This window comes from Protopterus annectens, chromosome 8.part0 (genome assembly GCF_019279795.1).
Source record: "Protopterus annectens isolate FY-2018-M chromosome 8.part0, PAN1.0, whole genome shotgun sequence".
Classification (NCBI taxonomy): Eukaryota; Metazoa; Chordata; order Ceratodontiformes; family Protopteridae; genus Protopterus; species Protopterus annectens.
In genome coordinates, this window is record NC_056741.1 from 1,406,906,976 (window position 1) to 1,406,927,773 (window position 20,798).

Genomic DNA, 20,798 nt, shown 5'->3' on the forward strand with positions numbered 1-20,798 from the left:
TACTCAGCCTAACAACATGCCTCAGATTTTGCTTGGGGAGCTGTGTTGGGGGTGCAGGGCCTAAGAAGGAGTTTGCTGAGACTTCTTCTTCTGTCCATCTGCCGAATAAGGAGTCTCTACAGACGGACAGGTATGGGAAACGTGTCTTCAGTTCAGCGGCTTTTACTCTTCGATCATTGAACTGTCTCACTCACTTCACGAGATTGCAGAGGGATCTCCTTAAGAAGTTGGGAGATTCTATATAGGGTACATGTACTGAGGGAGTCCCTGACAAGTTTTCTGCTCAGTTGTCCACCCTAAATTCTATAGTTAACTTCTCCATGTGGCTTATTTCTTATGCAGCTGATGGAGCGAGTAGAGCATTGGGTTCAGGAGTTGCCCTAAGGCGTCACTCCTGGATGTGCTTGTGTAATTTTGTGGAACCGTTCAAGTCCACTTTCACCAATGCCCCTTTTGATGGTTCCTCATTGTTTGGATCTAAGGTGAAGGACACACTCACTCGGTGTGAGCAAGAAGGAAAGATGCTCTCTGCCGTGGGAGTACGTTTTACGGTTCCCTATAGATCATACCTTAAAGGTCAAAGGGGTGGTAAAATGTGGTTCAAGAAGTCCCAGAGGGTCTTTCTGGACACACAGTGTGAACCCTCCTTCAGAGACAGAGGAGGAGGAGGAGGAAATGGGAGACGTCGCCCTAGAGGCAGGGGCGGTCCGCAGTACCAACAAAGTCGTGATTCCTTTCGGGGACGGCCTTATCAGCATTCCTGTTAACACATTACCAGAGGCTATATTATACCCTTTTCCCTTCCACCCTTTGTTCCCAAGAAGATCCCAGATGTACCACCCAATCTCAGGGATCAGGCAACTGTAGAGATCAGCAAGTTGCTCTTAAAAAGAGTCATCCAATCTGTCCCAGCAGACCAGATAGGATCCGGAACTTACTCCAGGTTCTTTTTAGTCCCAAAACAAACAGGAGACTGGAGGCCAATATTGGAACTCAGCGGATTAAACGAATCCGTGAGGAAGGACAAGTTTCAGATGGTAACACTGCAGTCGATACTCCCTTTGTTAGGGAAAGACTATTGGATGTGCTCAATAGATCTCCAGGATGCCTACTGCCATATAAAAATGGACAAGGCGTCCAGCAGCCATCTACGCTTCCGGCTGGGAGCCAGTCACTATCAGTTTCGTGCTCTGCCCTTTGGTCTCACCACAGCCCCCAGGGTGTTCACCAAATGCATGGCAGTAGTGACAGCTCACCTGAGGTGTCAGGGATTCCAGGTGTTTCCGTACTTGGATGACTGGCTCCTGATCCCCCACCACCAGGTATCTACTTCTCCAAAACAGGGACGCCACTATTCAACTTTGTGCTCAGTTAGGGGTCTCCATAAATTGGGAAAAATCTGCATTATTGCCCTCTCAATCTGTGATTTTTATAGGTGCAGAGGTAGACACAGTGAACATGACAGCTCGTCTCCCCGCCGAAAAGGCACAAAATTTAATCATTCAAATTCAACGCTTTCTTCCATTGCGGAAGGTCAAAGCAAAGTGGGTTCTTCAGCTCCTCGAGACTACGGCATCCACCATCCTATTAGTACCATTAGCCAGGTTGCACATGAGAGTTCTCCAGTGGCTTCTGTTTTCCCAATGGTCCTTCCAATATCTTCCGCTGAATCACCGTATTCTGCTGACAGAATGATGCAAGGAGGACCTCCTTTGGTGGCTAGCACCCAACCAGTTGACGACGGGCACCCCCTTTGTTCCTGCCCAACCCGTTGCCACTGTGAACATGGATGCCTCCCAGATCGGGTGGGGGGGGGCATTATCTCGGCAGGACTTTCCAAGGCACATGGCAAGAACACGAGGCTCACCTACATATCAGTGTTCTGGAGATAAGGGAGGTGCTCTTGGCATTGCAAGCACTTCAAGACCTACTTCCTCTAGGGAATATTGCGATACGAACAGACAACATGTCGGCAGTTTGGTATATCAACAAACAGGCCAGTACCAGATCTTACTCACTCTGTTGAGAGGCCATGCGAGTTTGGGAATGGGCAATTTCTTCCCAGTGCTTTATGGTAGCAACGCACATTCCAGGGATGACCAACGTGATAGCCGACAAGTTCAGGCGGGCGATCCTACTGCCTTCCGAGTGGTCTCTGAAACACAAAACAGCAGAACAGATTTTCTGCAAATGGGGACAGCCTTGCTGCTACCTTTTTGCGAGTCCAGTAAATGCCAAATGCAGCAGCTATTTTTCCCACATTCCCCCTCCGGGGGAGACACACAGAGACACTCTAGCTCACTATTGGCCCCTGGGTCTTCTGTACGCTTTTCCTCCATTTCCTCTCATTTCCAAAGTGATTCAGAAAGCCAGATGGCTGGGATGCAAGTTAATCCTCATTGCTCCTTACTGGCCTCGTCAGGTTTGGTTCCCCTTCCTCAAGCCTCTTCTCCTGGACGATCCTTGGATTCTGGACCCAGCTCCAGATCTGTTGGCTCACATGTCAGGTTTGCTACATCCCTCAATCCACACTCTCAAATTGACAGCGTGGCTGCTCCAGTTCCATCTCTAGTCAGGCTTCACAATGTATCTTCCTCAGTGTCACATATGCTTATGTCCTCCCATAAACCTTCAACTAGGAGACTATATGGCAGTAAATGGAAACGATTTTTTATTTGGGCACACAAAATGAATGTAGATCACTACACTGTTTCTATCCCTGTAATTTTGGAATTTCTCTCCGAGCTTTTTCAGCAAGGATCTGTTGCTGCCACTATCGGAGTTCAATTGGCGGCTATTTCCCATTTCCATTTAGGATTTCCAGACACCAGTTTAATCTCTTATAAGCTATGCAAGACCTTTTTGAAAGGAGCCACTCTGTTGAGGTCACCTCTCCAAGAACCTGTGGCTTCTTGGGATTTAAATTTTGTGTTGTCCAAACTGACATCTTCCCCTTTTGAACCTTCTCAATCATCCTTATTAAAATTTTTGTCTTGGAAGACTTTGTTTTTGGTGGCTATCACATCAGCTAGATGGGTATCGGAGTTACAAGCCTTATCTGTTAAGCCACCTTATTTGATCTTTCATAAAGACAGGGTCTCACTGCGTACTAACCCCTCCTTTGTCCCCAAAGTTTGTTCTCATGCCACCTTAAATCAATTCATAGAACTCCCAGTTTTCTTCCCTAATCACTGTAATGCAGCTGAATATCGGTTTCATCAGCTAGACATTCATAGACAGCTACATTTTTATTTGCATCGGACCAAGGAGTTTAGGAAATCAGATCAATTATTCATTTATTTTTCTGAATCCAGATTGGGCTTACCAGTTTCTAAAGTGACACTATCTAATTGGATTTCCAGTTGCATAGCCTTTGTCTACAATTCAGAGGGCAGACCTTTGCCCTTCAAGATCAAGGCTCATTCTGTCAGGTCTATCTCTACCTCTGCAGCCTTTCAAGCCAGGGTCCCACTTGATAATATTTGTGTAGCAGCTACGTGGGCTACCCCTCACACTTTTTATTTCACATTACAAATTGGATTTAGCTTCCAGGGCTAGAGCATCCTTTGGCTCCACTGTGCTCAGGAGTATTTTCCAGTGAGCCACCCAAGAATTAGGCGCTAGGGACACTGTCCCATACGTAAAAATGAAGGTGAGATTGGACTACACAACATAAAGAAGTTATGTAATCACCATAACGTTCCATGTTGGTAGTCCATCTCGCCCTTCATTTTTACCAACCCGCCCTCTTGCCCCCATCCTGGAATAATCTGGAGGTACTAATTTTTTGGTTATCTTTGGTTGGAGACCCTTTAGTATTGGTTTGTCTGTTATGGTTATTTCTTCTTGTGAGCAGCAAACAAGATCTGGGGTTTGTACTGGTGCACTATGGAATACCTGCTTAGCCACGAGCCAACCAGAAGTCTTCGAGCTTATAAATCAGCCAAGTTGGAGCTGAGGATCGGCTCCGAACCCATACATAAAAATGAAGGGTAAGCTAGACTACCAACATGGAACGTTATGGTGAGTACATAACTTCTTTTTTTTTGCTGCAATCACCTTCCTTATTTTTTTTTTCTTTTTTTATTTGGGATATTTTGCAGACATCCTAATGTAAAGGACAGCAGGCCTGTTTATAAATTCTGTGTTTTTAAAGCATGACCATACAATCCAATGATGCTGTCCAGACGAGCCCAAAAAAGAGTGAAACATAACATGTCTTCAGCTAGTGGGATTTGTCTTTATTGGCCTGAATTTACCAGCAAAGACTTAAAAATGTAAAATTAAAAATCATGAGCATTCCGAAGCCATGTAAGTAAAACACTAGTATGCCTTTATGGGGTAATTTGCGTGCATCCATAGGGCCTCCAATAAAGGAGGTTTAAGGTGTTGAAGAGTGAAGACTCTAGCTTTCCTAGGTGTTTCTTACAGTTGTGTATGTCTTTTTCACTGTGTGTGTGTGTGTGTGTGTGTGTGTGTGTGTGTGTGTGTGTATAACATACACACACACACACACACACACACACACACACACATATGTATGGTTTCAGTTCATAGTATTGAATATTCAAAAGAGCAAACATTCTTTTTTGCTTGTTTTACTGGCTTAAAAGACTGGAATCTCTTAATTACAGATGTACAAGATCGATGTACAGCTGGGAATTTGCCCTTTCCCCACCGCTTTGTATTTTTTAACCTGTTTTGTACACTGATCCTTTTAAATCAATTTTGTTTGACTGGAAAGCTGACCGACTGTGTTGCAAAGTCACTTTGTAAGGACAAAAGGGTTGTTGTTGTTGTGTCTTTCGGCTTATCCCGGTTAGGGGTCGCCACAGCGGAACTCCGGTCCACTAATGTTTGGTAGTGGATTTTTACGTGCCGAGTTACCAGCCCTGACGCACAACCTTCAATGAAGGCACGCTCATTCACGCATGTCTCCACACAGAAGAGTGCTGTGAGGCGGCAACGCTACCGCAGCACCACTACAACGCACGTAACGACAAAAGGGTTAATAACCTCAAATAACCTCAAATAAATGTACTTTGTCAAAGAAGTAAGTACATAGACTTTTATCCTAATAATATTATTTCTCAGATATTGACAGATATAGACCTGCCTACTTTCACTGCTTTAGTGTCTAATATGATGATGTCTACACTTTTAGTAAGAAGAGCTAAACCAGAAGACCGATATACTTCCCTCCCCACAAATGTTCAAACTGCAATTTTTGGATTTGTGTTAAATAGTGGTCATTAAGTGGTCATTAAGCAAGCAAATAGTATTTACTTTATTTTTTAACCTGTTTTGTACACTGATTGCAGTTTGAACATTTGTGGGGAGGGAAGTATATCGGTCTTCTGGTTTAGCTCTTCTTACTAAAAGTGTAGACATCATCATATTTACTTTATTTTTTAAGCATTTTTATTGCTTTTTTCGAGCTTTTGTGCATTTTGACCACTGTTTGTGCTTATATTATTGTTATATTACCTGTTTTCTCTGTTTTTTCTGAGCTGAAATTGTTGACTGCACTTCTTAGCTAAAGTTTTGCTTATAAGTTAACAAACAGGCTAATACACTGAAGTGTACTAGCCTTTGATAGCATTTAGTCGAAAAACCAAGCATTTACTGTATTTTCTGTCTGTGTGTGTAAAAAAAAACAAAAAAAAAACAAAAAAATACTTCTGCTTTCCTAACTTTCCTAGCTAGTTGTTGCAGTGATCAGATTTGCTGATCCCTGGGCTTTGTATTTGGTTCCTGTGTTCCTCCATTTTCTTGTGTGGCCAGAGGGAAGTTTCTTTACTCACCAGTGAGAGTGGGGAGTACTGAGCTGCCTGTTTGTCCTCAGGGGAGTGGTTAGAGACAGCAACTGGTAATTCATTGGCCATTTTGGGTCATTTCCTGTTTTTTCCAGCCCCCTGCTATAAAGCACGCTTTAGCGCGGAGTTGCCACAGGAGCACACAAGAGCAGCGGCGGTTAATCGAGGTTAAACTATTCGGGCTACCTAAAGTCCACTCTTCAAATTTTCCCTTAAAACAGCCTTCCCTGAACTGTACTGCTGATCTAACCAGCGTATTCTATATCTAAAAAGCTCAGCTCTACTTGATCCCTAAGTAGAATATCCTCTATCTGTAAAGCCTAGCACTTGCTCCTAAAGTACTTTTTTACTTGATATAGCACTTTTATTATACATAGTACCCCACCAGCCAAAAACCCCATTCGATCACCCACATCCCCCGGAGTCTTTTAAGGTCCTTGTCTATTCCTTCTAGCATGTCGAGGGATCAGTTGCTAGTGTCCTCTCCTGCTCAGCTGGTGAATCTGGGAATATTGAGGCAATGTTACAATTGTCTCATGTACACGGACAACCCTCTCCTTCTCCCACAAAACACAAATACATGCGAGAGATGCAACTATATAGCCAAACTGGAGGCTGAGCTCTCTCAACATAGGACTGGTAAGACCAGACAGGAGGAGAAGGTAACCACACACACCACAAACCCAGTCTCACATAGTACTATCACAACTTCAAATCATACACATAAATACACAAAACATATTCGGAGGCTCTGATCAAAAATCTACCAAAACAGCAGAGGCCAACAAAGCAGACACCCAAACAACTGCCACCTCAGAACACAACACATGCAACACATAGACCATATAGTCAGTGTGCCAAACAGTCACAGCCCTTAAGGCCAAACACAATGTCAGACACACTCGTCATTGGTGACTCCATAGTCAGACACACTGACGTCCCGCTCACCAGATTGAACAAGGAAAAGGTCACAGTAAGCTGCCTGTCGGGCGCTAGAATCCGCCACATAACACAAGCACTCAGGTCTCTCAACAGCAGGTACAAGTACGACTCTGTCATTGTCCACGCTGGTGTGAACGACCTGAGACGTACCTCCTTGGACTACATGAAAAGAGACATAGAGGAGCTCTCTGATTATGTAGCCCAGGCAGGTATGACCCTAACCTTGAGCAGTATCCTACCTTCACCAAGAATGATGCCACAATACAGAGATAAGATGATCAGCTTTAATAATTGGCTTAAACTCTGGTGTCATTCAAAGGGAATCCAATGTCTGTCTGCCTGGGATGACATGCTGGACAAGCCACGCTGCCATGAGGGACGGCTTGCACCTGTCACCCCTGGGCTTCCAGATATTGGCAAAGGCTCTTGCCGCCCCCATAGTGCCTTTTTTAGGCAAGGCTCAAATTCTAAACCTACCACCCTAGAACACAAAAAAGGAAAAAACTAAGGGTAATGCTGCTCAATGCCAGAAGTCTCAACCTCAAGATGCACTTTTCGAGGCCCTTCTCAGTATGGAGAACATCGATATCTGTGCTGTGACTGAAACCTGGTTCAAGGCTCCCGAGAGCACCCCGGCACTATCAGGCTTTACCTCTTATCATGCGTTCCGGCCCCAAAATCCGGACAACACCAAGAAAGGAGGGGGGTGTCTATATTCATCAAGAACACCCACACCTCAAGGTTGGTGGCAACACATGATGCATCGGAGACCATCCAGGTGCAACTAACCATAGGCAAGACTGCTCTGCAATTTGTAGCATGTTACAGGCCACCCTGTCAATCTCAGGAACCTCACATAGCTTTCCTGAAAACACTGGAGGGGATAAATGTATCTCCAAACACCATCATACTAGGTGATTTCAACTACCCGACTATAGACTGGGATCACTACTCTAGCCCCAACAATCTAGCCCAAAGGTTCCTAGAGTTCATAAACTCAAATGCCATGGAACAACTAGTCACCATTCCCACAAGAGGAGATAACATACTAGATCTCATCATCATGAACATGGGGTCACAATGTTCAACACCGGAAGTATAACCTTCACTGGTGAGATCAGACCATAAACTAATCTCACTGGAAGTCCATGTCCCACCCCCACCTGAGATAAAAAAGACCACAGTGAAGAACTTCTCAAAAGCCGTCTTCACACTTCTAAAGGCTAGTGTGGTCTCTTTTATGGCCCCCGAGACTGCGGAAACCATTACACAAACCGCTGAATCACTTACAAATGCCTTCTACCAGCACCTACAGGACTGCATGGATCAGGCAATCCCAAACAAAACAAAGACCCTTTGTACCAAAGGCAAGCGTCCAGTTTGGTGGACCCAAGCCATAAACAAGCTCTACAACAAAAGGAGGAAGCTACTACAAGATAGAGCAAAATCCTTAAAAGGGAAAACACCCTTGATCATTATAAGTAAAAAATTAAGATCTCTCATAAAATCATCCAAGGCAAATTTTGAGAGAAAAGTTGCCAAGGACTCAAAGGACAATCATAAGGCCTTCTTTAGCTATGTTAGAAACCTGGGAGGAAACTCCCAGATATGCTCAGAATTAGTTCAAAATGATGTAAAAATTACTGAACCTACAGACATTGCCAACATACTGGCTGACAGGTTCAGTGCAAACTTCTCCCCCCCCCCAAAAGGTGAGATATTTATACCAGAGAATTATAGCCCCCCAAACATCTCAAACGCTCAGGTGAGAACTGCTCTCTCCAAGACAAAAAACACAGCATCCATGGGACCAGATGGTGTCCCCGGATGTGTGCTCCACGAACTCAATGAGGAATTAAACCCGCAGTTAGGGCAGCTGTTTAATCTTAGCCTCACCTCAGGATACGTGCCTAAGGAGTGGCGTACGGCAACTGTGATCCCACTTCACAAAGGAGGTGCCTCCACCGACCCGGGAAATTACCGTCCCATCAGCTTGACAAGCTTGATCTGCAAAGCTATGGAGAGGATCATAATGGAACTCATAAATAAAGACATAGGAGACTTGCAGACTTTGGATCCGACCCAGTTTGGCTTTGTCAAGGGCAGATCATGCCTTTTAAACCTGGTGGATTTTTTGAAACCGTCACCAAGGCCATTGATGAGGGAAAGGCAGTCCACACAGCCTACCTCGACCTGGCAAAGGCTTTCGACACAATACCCCACTCAGGTATCATTGAAAAACTCATCAGCTTAAATGTAAACCCATATGTCACAAGATGGGTTGCAAATTGGCTAAGTGACAGAACCCACAGGGTCAGAGTTGCTGGCGCCATGTCAGACTCAAAGCCTGTCACAAGTGGTGTCCCACAGGGCTCAGTCCTGGGCCCTCTCCTGTTCGGCATCTACTTTTCAGAAGTACAAGCAAACACAGGAGGATTATGGCTGACAAAATTTGCAGATGACTGCAAACTGGGCGCTATAGTTGAGAACACATCTGACACAGATATCCTTCAGAAGGGTCTTATAGAAACGGAAAACTGGTGCCAGAACCATGGCCTAAAGTTAAACGCCAAAAAATGCATAGTCATACCCTTCGGGAAAAACAAGGTTATCTCTAGCTACCATATAGGCGGCAACCCACTAAGCACAGAAGAGGTTATCAGGGATCTGGGTACCCAGGTTGACAGTAACCTTTCATTTGATACTCACGTGACCAAAGTAGTTAGGAAGACCTTCTACATTGCCCACCTGATCATGAAGGGATTCGCATCTAGATCAAAGGAAGTCATCGTCCCCCTGTACTCATCACACATCAGGCCAATGATTGAGTACAATGCCCCATTCGGAATGTATCTGACACGACACCTGCAGCAACTGGAAAGGCCCCAAAAGTTCCTCACCAAAAGGATAAAGGGTCTCAAAAATATGTCCTATGCTGCCCGACTGAAGGAACTTCAGCTCTACTCAGTCGCTTACCGTCTGCTCAGAGGTGACCTGTGCCTGACATAAAAGGCCATGTCCAACCCAGAATTGATGAACATGCTTCACCTCAAAAAATCTAGATCCCTCAGAACTACAAGGGCGGGAGACTTAAACCTTGACACGGTTATTAATAGGATGTGCTGGAGGGACAGATTCATCACCCAGAGACTCCCTATGCTGTGGAACAAAATCCCGGTACATGTGAGGCAGAGCACCTCGCTGGCTTTGTTCAAGAGAAATCTTGACCAATGGATGGGAGATCGCAGATATACCCCAGGGATTATCTCAGTGTCTCTGCTCAACAGAGGCACTGCAAAATAATGGGCATAGTATCCTCCAAACTAAAGGGGTGGCAAAAGCCACAAAACTCTGGCTAGGCTTATAAATGCCCTTGGGCAGATAGCCTAGTATGAACCTATGACACGAATTGAGCACAGCTAACTTCTTAATGTCTCTTTTAATACAATGAACATAGAAGAACAACTGTCTCAAATATAAACAAAACAAAAAAGGCAAAATGTAATTATACTGTTTCTCTTCCTTTGACTCATGCTTTTACCTGTAGACATATCAGTGCACTTTACTAAAAATATTGCACTTTATTTTGCTTTTGCCTCTTCTTAAAAGTTCTCAATTCTGTTTATTCTGCTGCATTTATTACTGCTTGTTAGTAGCCTGATTAAATTGTAACTGTTATTCTAAGCCTTTGGTTGAAGCACTTGGGCTTCAGACCATTTGTTTTACATTAAGAAGGTTTGTGGTCTGCACTGTTGTGGCAGGACAGGTAGCTTACATCCTTCTAAGTTGGGAATTGCTGATTGAAGGCCCAGTGTCTGTTATTCTAAAAGTGTATTAGTTCTGATTTAAGCACTTGGGCTTCAGGCCAGTTATTTTACATTAAAAAGGTTTGTGGTCTGCACTCTTGTGGGAGGAGAGGCTAGATTCTACCCTTCTGAGCTGGGAATTTCTGGTTAAAGGATTATTGTGCCTGAACTGTTTCTTTCTGAAATTGTAGCGTAGACTAGATTCAGGCATGCTGAATCTTCCTTTGTTTGTATAACTTGAGCACTAATCCAGGCCATCTTTTTGGAGAAGGTTCCCCTGCACCCTAGTGGCAGGAGTGTGCAGTTAGAACTTGTCTGATTGAAGACTGCTGGAACATGGCTCAGTTTTGAGCTTTTTTTTACTGGTTAATTGGGTAATTTGTTTAAATCAGTTTGCCTGTTTTCTATTGTTATATAAAAATTGCACTTTATTCATCTGCTTTTACTGTATTTGTGTTTCTTCCTACTTTATTGCATTTATTCTGCTGCATTTATTACTGCTTGTTAGTAGCCTGATTAAATTGTAGCTGTTATTCTAAGCCTTTGGTTGAAGCACTTGGGCTTCAGATCAGTTGTTTTACATTAAGAAGGTTTGTGGTCTGCACTGTTGTGGCAGGACAGGTAGCTTACATCCTTCTAAGTTGGGAGTTGCTGATTGAAGGCTTAGTGTCAGTTATTCTAAAAGTGTATTAGTTCTGGTTTAAGCACTTGGGCTTTTGGCCAGTTATTTTACATTGAGAAGGTGTGTTCTGCACTCTTGTGGGAGGAGAGAGTAGATTCTGCCCTTCTGAGCTGGGAGTTTCTAGTTAGAAGCTTATTGTGCCTGCTTATTTGAACTGTTTCTTTCTGAAATTGGTACGCCTTGTTTGCTGTAGCATAGACTAAATTCAGACCTGCTGAATCTAGCTTTGTTTGTATAACTTGAGCACTAATCCAGACCATCTTTTTTTGGAGAAGGTTGGGTCTATATTACAACATCGAAGTTTCAAAACTTCGAATGTTCTGATATTGACCCCTATTCAGCAAAAGCTGAAAATATCGAAGCAACAGAAAACAGATTTTTTTTCCTAGGGAAAGCATTTGGTGTCCGTTTCTGTTGCTTCGGTATTTTCAGCGCTGTGGGGGAAAGTTACGAGTCGAGATCAGGTAAGTGTGCGATTGAGTGCGGGTTAGGTTAGTTAGGGTTAGGGTGCGGGTTAGGTATGTGTACGATTTTGTGGACGTGAGGGTTAGGGCGGGTTAGGGCACGGGTCAGGTAAGTGTGTGATTTTGTGGATGTGAAGGTTAGGGCGGTGAGTTAGGTTTAGGGTGCGGGTGAGGTGAGTGTGCGATAGTAACAGACCTTAGAGTTAGGGTTTGGGTTAAGGTAAATGGATAGTTAGTGGTGTGTATATAGTTTAGTGTAGGGTTAGGTGTAAGATTTTAGGTGTATGTGTGTGGATTGCTGTTTGTTTGGTGTGCTTGTGTTGTGTCTATGTGTTTTGAAATAATTTACTGTTCTGTATGTTCGATGTTTTAAGCTTTCGTTGAATAGGGGTCGATATTAGAACATTAGAACATAGTAATTAATTGATTGCTGAGTGCTGAATTAACTTTGAATGGTAGGATTGGTTGTTCTAGTAATTAATTAAAGTATTTAAGTGCTGTTGCTGTTTGAATGAACTGTCTGAAGCAATGGTTACCATTGCGAAAGCGCTCACCATTTTGTATTAAAAAAAAAGATTTTACTTTGTCATGGTTCAACATCTTTATTCCAGCTACCTTCGTACTGGGCACCTATCTTTCAACATTTTCAACTTGGTTTGGATTTATTTGTTTGCTGTTTATGTTAATAAGATGGTTAAAGTATCCAGAAAAGTTGCAAGAATTTTTTTGTCATGTATAATATGAAGAACTCTTATTTCCATAATATTCAAAGTACTTGGCAAATGTCGAATATCACCGTTATCAGTGTTTTTAGTCACTCATGCTTCCCAACCCCCAGTCCTTAAATCATATCAGAAGAACAAAATTGCAGTGATAACTTTCCTTTTGTAAAACTGCTTCTAAAAGTAGTATGGGAAACACTCAACCAAGTCTCTGGGCACAAAAGTTACTTCACAAAAATTCTCCTCATCAGTATGCATGAAGGCTTGAATGTCCCATTTAAAAAGGGCAAGGACATTATCCTAGACATCAAACTGGTCAAAGAATTTGTAAAATTTTGATTGTATTTTAACAACCAGTCTACCAATTAATTTAGAAAATGCTTGATTTGATTCTGTGGAAGTCTGCAATACTGATTTAGCCACTGTAGTGTAAGTGGCACAATGTCGATCCACTGATGCCTCATAGAAAATGGTGCTGGAAACTAATGCAGGCATTGCCAAAGATGCTCATGAAGAGGAAGACAAATCAGTTCCTGAAGAGGAAGCAGTGTCCTCAAGTGGACAACATACCCATAACAGTTTCTTGTCATCCTTGGATAACATGGCATTTATCAGTTTAGCCAAACATCCTCCTCCAGTCCTCTGCTCACTAGTTCAGTAATTTGATCATCATTTACGTCCACATCATCCTTCATTTTCCACTCATACTGCAGTCACCTGTTTTGCTGGAAATGACAAAACAGAAAAGGAGCAGGGGAAGTTACCCAGTTCCTATGCAAAATTTCCCCTCATGGGTATGAATTTCATTTTAACTGTTCCCTGAAATTGGTCTTTGACCTTGTGGGACTAAGACAGTGAGCAAAGTGTAAATAAGTACATTTAAAATGGTGACACTCTCAGTACTGGAACCCCCTTCTGCTGGACATCTATTTCATGGATCTCAAAACCTTTAACCCAGACATATGGTTAACTAAATTTGCTAATGCGTGCAAGCTGGTTGGTGGTGGTTACTCAACATCCAATACCATGTTACTGATGATGCAAGGACTAAACCATATTAATCAGTTGCATATTAGAAACTGGATTAAAGTAAATGCAGAGGTGTAGAGTTGACACCACTGGTAAACACGTCTTCAACGGCAGCTTACAGTATAGACATCACCCTCTTCCATACCGATACTCTCATCAGAGATCCTATCCTTTGACCACCACTTAGCAACAATATTCAGGAAGGTTTTCCATCTAGGACAGTCAGTAACTAAAGCTATCTCATCCAGGTCAAAAGAAGTTATTATTTCTCTGCTGTCTGCCCTGATCAGACCAGTCATAGAACATAATACCAGTGTTTGTGTGCTAATATCCAAAAACATAATGGAAATAAAAAGATCACTGGTCTAGACAGTCAGCTACCAAGAAAGGCTTGAAGCCCTGTCTCTGAAGTCTCTCTCTCTTATAGACTCCTGGGAGGTAATTTAGGTCTTTTATCCCATGCTGTTAAGGAACCAGTCATCCCTGATTTCCTACACCCACACAAAACAAATGGCTTCACTAGTCCTTAAACTAAAGATTCAATTCTCTAGCAACAGATAAGACACTGAAAAAAAAAACTGAACAAAAAAGACACATTGGAAGGACAAATTTATTACTCAGTGCTTCCCATCTGTGGGATAATCTTCTGTTTCATGTAAAGAAAGAGTGATATCCTCACTTGTTTTAAGGAAGATTTTGACAATTGTATGGGTACCCATAAATTCATCCAGAGCCTGACTTTTTTTGTCCTCCTGGAAGCAAGGGTTTCCCTTTGAAGGTGGGTACTGGCAAGGTGATTATGGTCCACAGAGTGACTGCTTTGCAAAGCCTGTGAACCTGTGAGTAAGTCAGCAAATTCATCTACACCCTTCTTCAGAAATTTAGCTGTCCAAAGTATATACTAGATTAGACATCCAGCCATGCATTCTCTAAGCATTACAGTAAAATATACCCAGCCACAACTTCACTTAGAAAATAATAAACCAAGCAATTAAGCAAACAAATATACAGAGAGCTACTGAAATGCCTAATGAAGCAGAAAATATTTTTTCTGCTGCAGGATCAGCCCAATAGCTCCCCTTCTTGCATTCAACTGAGCCTTTTATTCCTCCTTAGATTCATAGGTATGTACTAGGCTAGCTGCCCTTGCAGGCTATTTTGAGCGTAGCCAGTTTCCCTTTGGTGATGAAGCATTTTATGCAAAAGTGGGAATTAGAAGTGAGTTATATATCTGCGAGTGGTTCCAGGTATCTTCTATTTTATTTCATACTTTATTTGGTTTATCTGGATTTGCCACGTACCATCATTATTTTTGACAGTTTTCCTTTGATGCTTGAATTAACCTATCGTATTTGGTGTAAGACTAGCCTTATCCATCCCATGGTCAGTAATTATATATTACCCCTAGTGAGAATAAATGGGATCATGCCATAGATACTTTCAGGAGACTCATGCATGGGATAAACATTTAGGAGCTGCCTCTGTCCATCAGTAGTACAGTGGGCAGTACTGGGGTAGCTTTTCTATTACCCATTCATAGATTCAAGTTGCATCTGAATATGGACAGGAATGAACTTTGTTTTATATGGACAGGGAGTCTGTCCCCCAGCAATGGTATCCTCTAAGAGTTATACCTCTATCGCCAAACTTTATCTGGATGCAGCAGAAGAGATTTACATCACTAGACGGAGCATTTCTGGTGCCATTTTTCTGGCTGATGAACAGTAGGTCCATCAGTACTTGATCAAAGGATGCCTTGTATGCCAGACACAGGTCACGTCTTAGCAGTCTGTAGGATACTGAGTGTAGTGACAGGGCTCTGAGTCATTCCATTTAGAACATATTGCTTAGGCCTTGTATTTTTAGTAAGGTATTTATGTGGATGTTCCAGTTGTTGTATTGTGTCTGGACAGATACATTCCAAAGGACACATTATACTCAATGACTGGCCTAATGAGGGCTGAGTAAAAGTGGAAAAATGAACTCTCTAGATCTAGACACAACCTTTTTGTTTATAAGGTGAGCAAAACAGGATTTTCTTATGACAGTGGACATTTGTTTGTGAAAAGTTCGGTCACTGTCCACACAAATTCCCAAATATCTAACTGGGTCAACAGTTATGGACATATTGGCAATGTAGTAATTCCCCTGAGTAGAGGACTTCCCCAAGGATATGAAAACACAATTTTTGGTACTTTGTTTCAGTTCATGATTTTGGCAGTAGTTATTTGGCACAAACCTTCCTGAAGTATGGCAAAGACATCTCGGGATTCAGTGACTGCTCCTAACTTCCAGTCATCTGCAAACGTAATCAGCTAGAGACCTTTGCTATTGGCCTTTACTTCAGAGAAGTAGATGCCAAGCAGGAAAGGTCCCAGCACTGAACCCTGGGAGAGTCACTGGTGAATGGTCTCTTTGTGTGTGTGTGTGTGGGGGGGGGGGGTAACTTCCTGTATTTTAACTCTTGCATCCTGTGAGCTAATTGTCAAATCCACCTGGTGATGTAGGGGTTTAGTTCAATCTGATTTAGCATTTCTATTATGCCTGAGCAGGGGATTATGTCAAAAGCTTACGCCAGGTCATGGTATATAGTGTGTACCATTTTACATTCATCCATTGCTTTGATGACTTTTTTAAAAATGTCTACCAGGTTAAGTAAGCATGATCTGCCCTTGACGAATCCAGACCGAGATGAGTCCAGTGTTTTTAGGTTCCCTATGTCCTTATTGATTAGTTCCTTAAGTCTTGTCATGGCTTTGCATATGAGGCTGGTCTGATTCATGGGTCAACAGTTAGGTACTGTATTTGCCTGGGTCTGAAAGAGGTCTTCATTTGTGCAAGACAATGACTGTAGGTGTTCTCCATTTGCTTAGTAAAAAACCTGTAATGTGGCTGAGGTTAAATGTTGTTAGCTAAGTCATGCTTCATGCTATTTAAGATGCATCTGGGGTTATTGACAGGACTCACTGGTGTGGTATTTTTAGCTTTTGATGGCGATTTTAGGATTTGGTCTTGTGTGATAGCTGGGGGTGTGCCAGTTTCAGGAATATCTTGTGGGACAGGCAGACAGAGAGGAGAAGGGTTAATTTTTTTTTTCAATAAATGCCTTTATTAAATTATCAGATATGACATAGGCAATCTTACATTTATATAAATGAAAAACAAACATTGACACCACTTTAGTTGCAAACATTATACATTACAGATACCACTGAAACAACTGTAGTTACAAACATTATATCTCAATTATAATCTATCCAGTCATTGTCAGTTAAGCATTATATTGCTCATTCAAATCCTGCCTCTTAAACCTTGTTCCTTTTCTGCATATATTGTTTCCACAATTCCCATTTTTTTCCTATGTAGTTTGCTCTGTCCCTTTTCTAATCCCAGTTCCTGTTGTTTTATCTGTATTACTATATTCACTACTCCTAGTAAAGTTGGTCTAGACTTCGATTTCCATTTTCTAGTAATTGCTTTTTTTGGCAGCCATAATAATTAGACTCAGCAAGGCTTTACTATGTCTAGGCAATTCCGATTCTGTATTAAAATTAAAAAAATAAAATAATTTCCCCAGTCAATCCAATCCACTCACTCAGCCTCTCCAACAGAGTGGTCCGCAGGGAATCCCTAAAGTCCACCAGCTCACTACACTCCCAAAAATATGTTCCCCGGCACCTCTTTCTTGCCTGTCACACCTCCAACATTTGCTAACCACCTGAGGAAAAATTCTTTGGAGTCTACTTGGAGTATAAAAATACCTATGTAAACACTTCCAGGCCCAAGATCCTAAATCTTCTAGTCTTTGTTGCATATTTAGAAGATTATACATATGTCCTCCCATTGTCTCCTTGTGAATTGTTTATCCAGTCTCTCTTCCCAATCCTTTCTAAACTCCTCTGATTGATTTTTATAATTATCATGAAATATTTTATATGTTCTACTAATTATTCGTTTTTTAATGGCAGCTTCTTTTCTAGATTCTATTAAAAACTCTCCCAGTGCTGGTCTTTCATTTAGGACCCCCCTTTTTCTTTCTCTTTGCCTATACTCTGATATCAATCCTTGATAGGGAAGGCAGTCTCTAACCTGCAGTCCAAATACATTCTTGGCCTCTTCCCATTCTATTACCTTTCCTTTCTAGTTATTTGCTCCCAATACCTTGGTTCCTTTGCCAATTTTCTCCAAGAACTTCAAGCCCCCTCTTGCCTATTATTTGTATCCCTAACCACAGTCATCCTTATCGTCAGAATCTTTTTTCTCCATTCTCGTGCTGGTTTAGTTCTTAGAATACTCCCTCATATTTTATGAATATAATACTCTGTATGTTTTTTTTTGTTCTCCTTAAGAGTCTGCATCCAAAATCCCAATCTCTCCTTATTTCTTGAGCTTCCACCATGTATCATCATCATTCCTTTCCACTTTGAATTATATTTTTCTGCTTGTGCTATGTTCAAGAGCCTCAATTGTGTTGCTCTAAAATACCCCCTCAAATTGGGCAATCCTAGCCCACCTTGTTCTGTTGGAAGAATCAGCTTACCCCACTTAACCCTTGCTGTCTTCTCTTCCCAGATAAAATCCTTCAACTCTTTTTTAATTTCTATCCACAGCTTCTCCTCTGGTTGATAAAAATATGCTTGACCTGCATATAAGACTAAAGGGACTAAAGACATTTTAATTGCTTGTATCTTAGTCTCCATATCCATATAACAAAGCTGTCAGTTTCTCAGTTTTTGTATTATCTTCTGTTTAGTCTCTTCCCACATATCCTTAGCTGCCACAACAGAGTAATTTCTAATCCATACTCCTAAGTACTTCCTTTTATCATGTCCCCATAGATATGGATATTGTTAGACCAATTTGTATGTGGTTACATAATTTACCACTATTGCCTTTGTTTTAGCTTCATTAGTTTTGTATCCCGAGAAGATTTTAAACCATCTTAAAATATTCCACAACACTGTAATGTCCCTGCCTGGTTTTGTCATGTATAAAATATCATCTGCAGATAGAGCCAGCTTTTCCTGACTACCATATCAATTATATCCTTGAATTTCTGAGTCCCTTATTTTTTTGCCAGTGGTTCTAAATATAATGCAAACAACACAGGGGAAAGCGGACAACCTGTCTGGTTCCTCTATGCAGGCAAAAGTTATCAGAGAGGATGCTACCCCCTTTAATTTTCTCCTCTGATCCCTCACATATACAGTTAATCAACCTTATAATTGTATCAGGGAAAGCAGATGATTCCATTGCTCTGCTCATGAAGTCCCAGTCTACTCTGTCAAATGCTTTCTCTGCATCAAGACCCAGCAATAACTGTGGTATTTTCTTACATTCTGCTTCCTTCTGGATTATCAGTGTTCTGTTAATATTGTCAAATGTTTGCCTCCCCTCCACAAAACCACACTGATCCATATCTATCAATTTTTGTATCACTTTTTGCTATTCTTTTAGCCATTATAGATAAACACTTTATAATCATAGTTTAGTATTGAAATGGGCCTGTATGAAGCTGGATCTGATGGATCTTTACCCTCTTTAGGTATTATCATTACCACTGCCTTCTTCTAGGATGCTGGTACTTCTTTCTCCTCCTCTTAAAATACCATTAAACAAAACCTTTCAGAGCTTTATGAGGTTTTTTTCCCTCCTAGCTTCCAAACTTTCACAGGAATACCATCTATTCCTGGGGACTTTCCTGTAGATTGGTTATCCATAGCAATTTTGATCTCATCTTTTCCTATCCTAACTGTTAGTATTTGAGCCTCATCTGCCTCTAACCTTGGCATATTTAATTCTTCGTAAACATTTCCATTTGTACCTTTTCTTGATTTCCGTATTTCTCTGCTTTATAGAGGCTTTCATAAAATTTTCAGAATATTTTTAATATTTCTACAGGGTCTCTTGTTATCCTCCTTGTTATATCCTCCCTAAGCTTGGTGACAGCCCTTTCCACTTTCTGTTGCCTGAGTCGTTGTGCTAAAGGATTTTATGCTCTAGAATTATTATCAAAAAATAGTTGCTTAACAGCAGTCTTTTTAAACCTGTGCATGTTTTGAGGTAAGCCCTTATTTTCTGTTTAGCATTCTGCAATTGCTCCTTTTCTTGTTCTGAGAGATTCCCCCTATTTTGCAATACTTTAACATTTGTCAGTCCCACTAAGTAATTCTTGTTACTTCGTAGCTGTATCTTCCTTTAATTTTCCACCCTAGTTTTAAACTCCACTTTAATTTTATCCCATTCCCTATAGCTATATTTCAGAAGAAATTTCTATCTTCTCTAGTAGCTCCTGATTTTATTCCAAAATCCATTCCTTAATTTCCTCTCTTTTCAGCCAAAAGGTGGGAAAACTCCAGAATCTCATTTTTATTTCATTACCTTGCATTTTTATTTTAGTTATTATTGGCACAGGATCTGAAATAGTTATTGGGTGCGTTTCAAGACCTTCAATTAAATGCACATGTTCCTGTGAGATATAAATTCTGTCAACCTTAGCCCGGTTTTTGTATCTTGGAAAGGGGTTAAAATTTGAGCTGAATTTATTCACCAATAGGCTCGCTGTACCTTCAGCCTCAGTTTAGGTGATGTTCACAATCAGCTCAGAGTATTGCTAACTTGTGCTTCTAAGATAATGGACTTACCAAAAAAGCCTTGCAATTTGTCTTTGGCTTGGGTAGTTATTTTAGCCTCACATTTAGCTTTGGTAGATTTTATTAAACTCCTGAGTTGTTTGTTTATTACAGTGAGGAGGGCTGTATCATTCTGGGAATTACCCTTCTTACTTTGGTCAAAATTCTCTTCTTTTATTATAAAGTTCCAGTCTTTGAGGCTAGAACCTTCCAGCCCATTTATCCCCCACTGGATAGGTATTAAGGAAGGGGCCAATCCCCACATCCTGCAGACTGTCCTATGCCACCTGTCCTGCCAGTAGCTTGCAAGCTCCACAGTCATTGCTGCATAAGCACTTTCATGCATGAGCAATCTCCAGATAGAGTGGCAATTGTCTTTGCAGCATTGGCGCGCTGGGATGTTTGTGCTGCGGGTGAAAAACCTGTAGTCCTGCAAATGTCGCCAATAAAAGTGAGTCCTCCCAGGATGAGCACTGGCTATTCATTCCTGTCATTCTCTTCTTTTCTTTTCACATCCTATCCTGAAATTTTATTTCTTGTGAAGTAAATAGTCTGTATCGTTTGGAGTTCGTTTACAATCGATAAAACATACTACAAGGACGCATTGTAGAGATTACAAACCAAGGGTTAAGTTTCAAACATACCAACTTTTAAACCCGCCGCCTCATGTACAGAGCAGATGGTCACAGGATAAAGGAGCCATGT

General features: G+C 41.6%; 1 protein-coding gene and 1 non-coding gene across 2 annotated transcripts in view; both read left to right on the forward strand.

Moving 5' to 3' along the window:
* Window positions 1-20,798, forward strand: part of DIXDC1 (DIX domain containing 1) — a 1,310,681-nt gene that overhangs the window by 170,734 nt on the left and 1,119,149 nt on the right. The gene's annotated exons all lie outside the window — the stretch shown is intronic.
* LOC122809908 lies at window positions 4,444-4,625 on the forward strand. Its single transcript, XR_006366015.1, has one exon. It is a non-coding gene; the product is annotated as a small nucleolar RNA SNORA23 (small nucleolar RNA).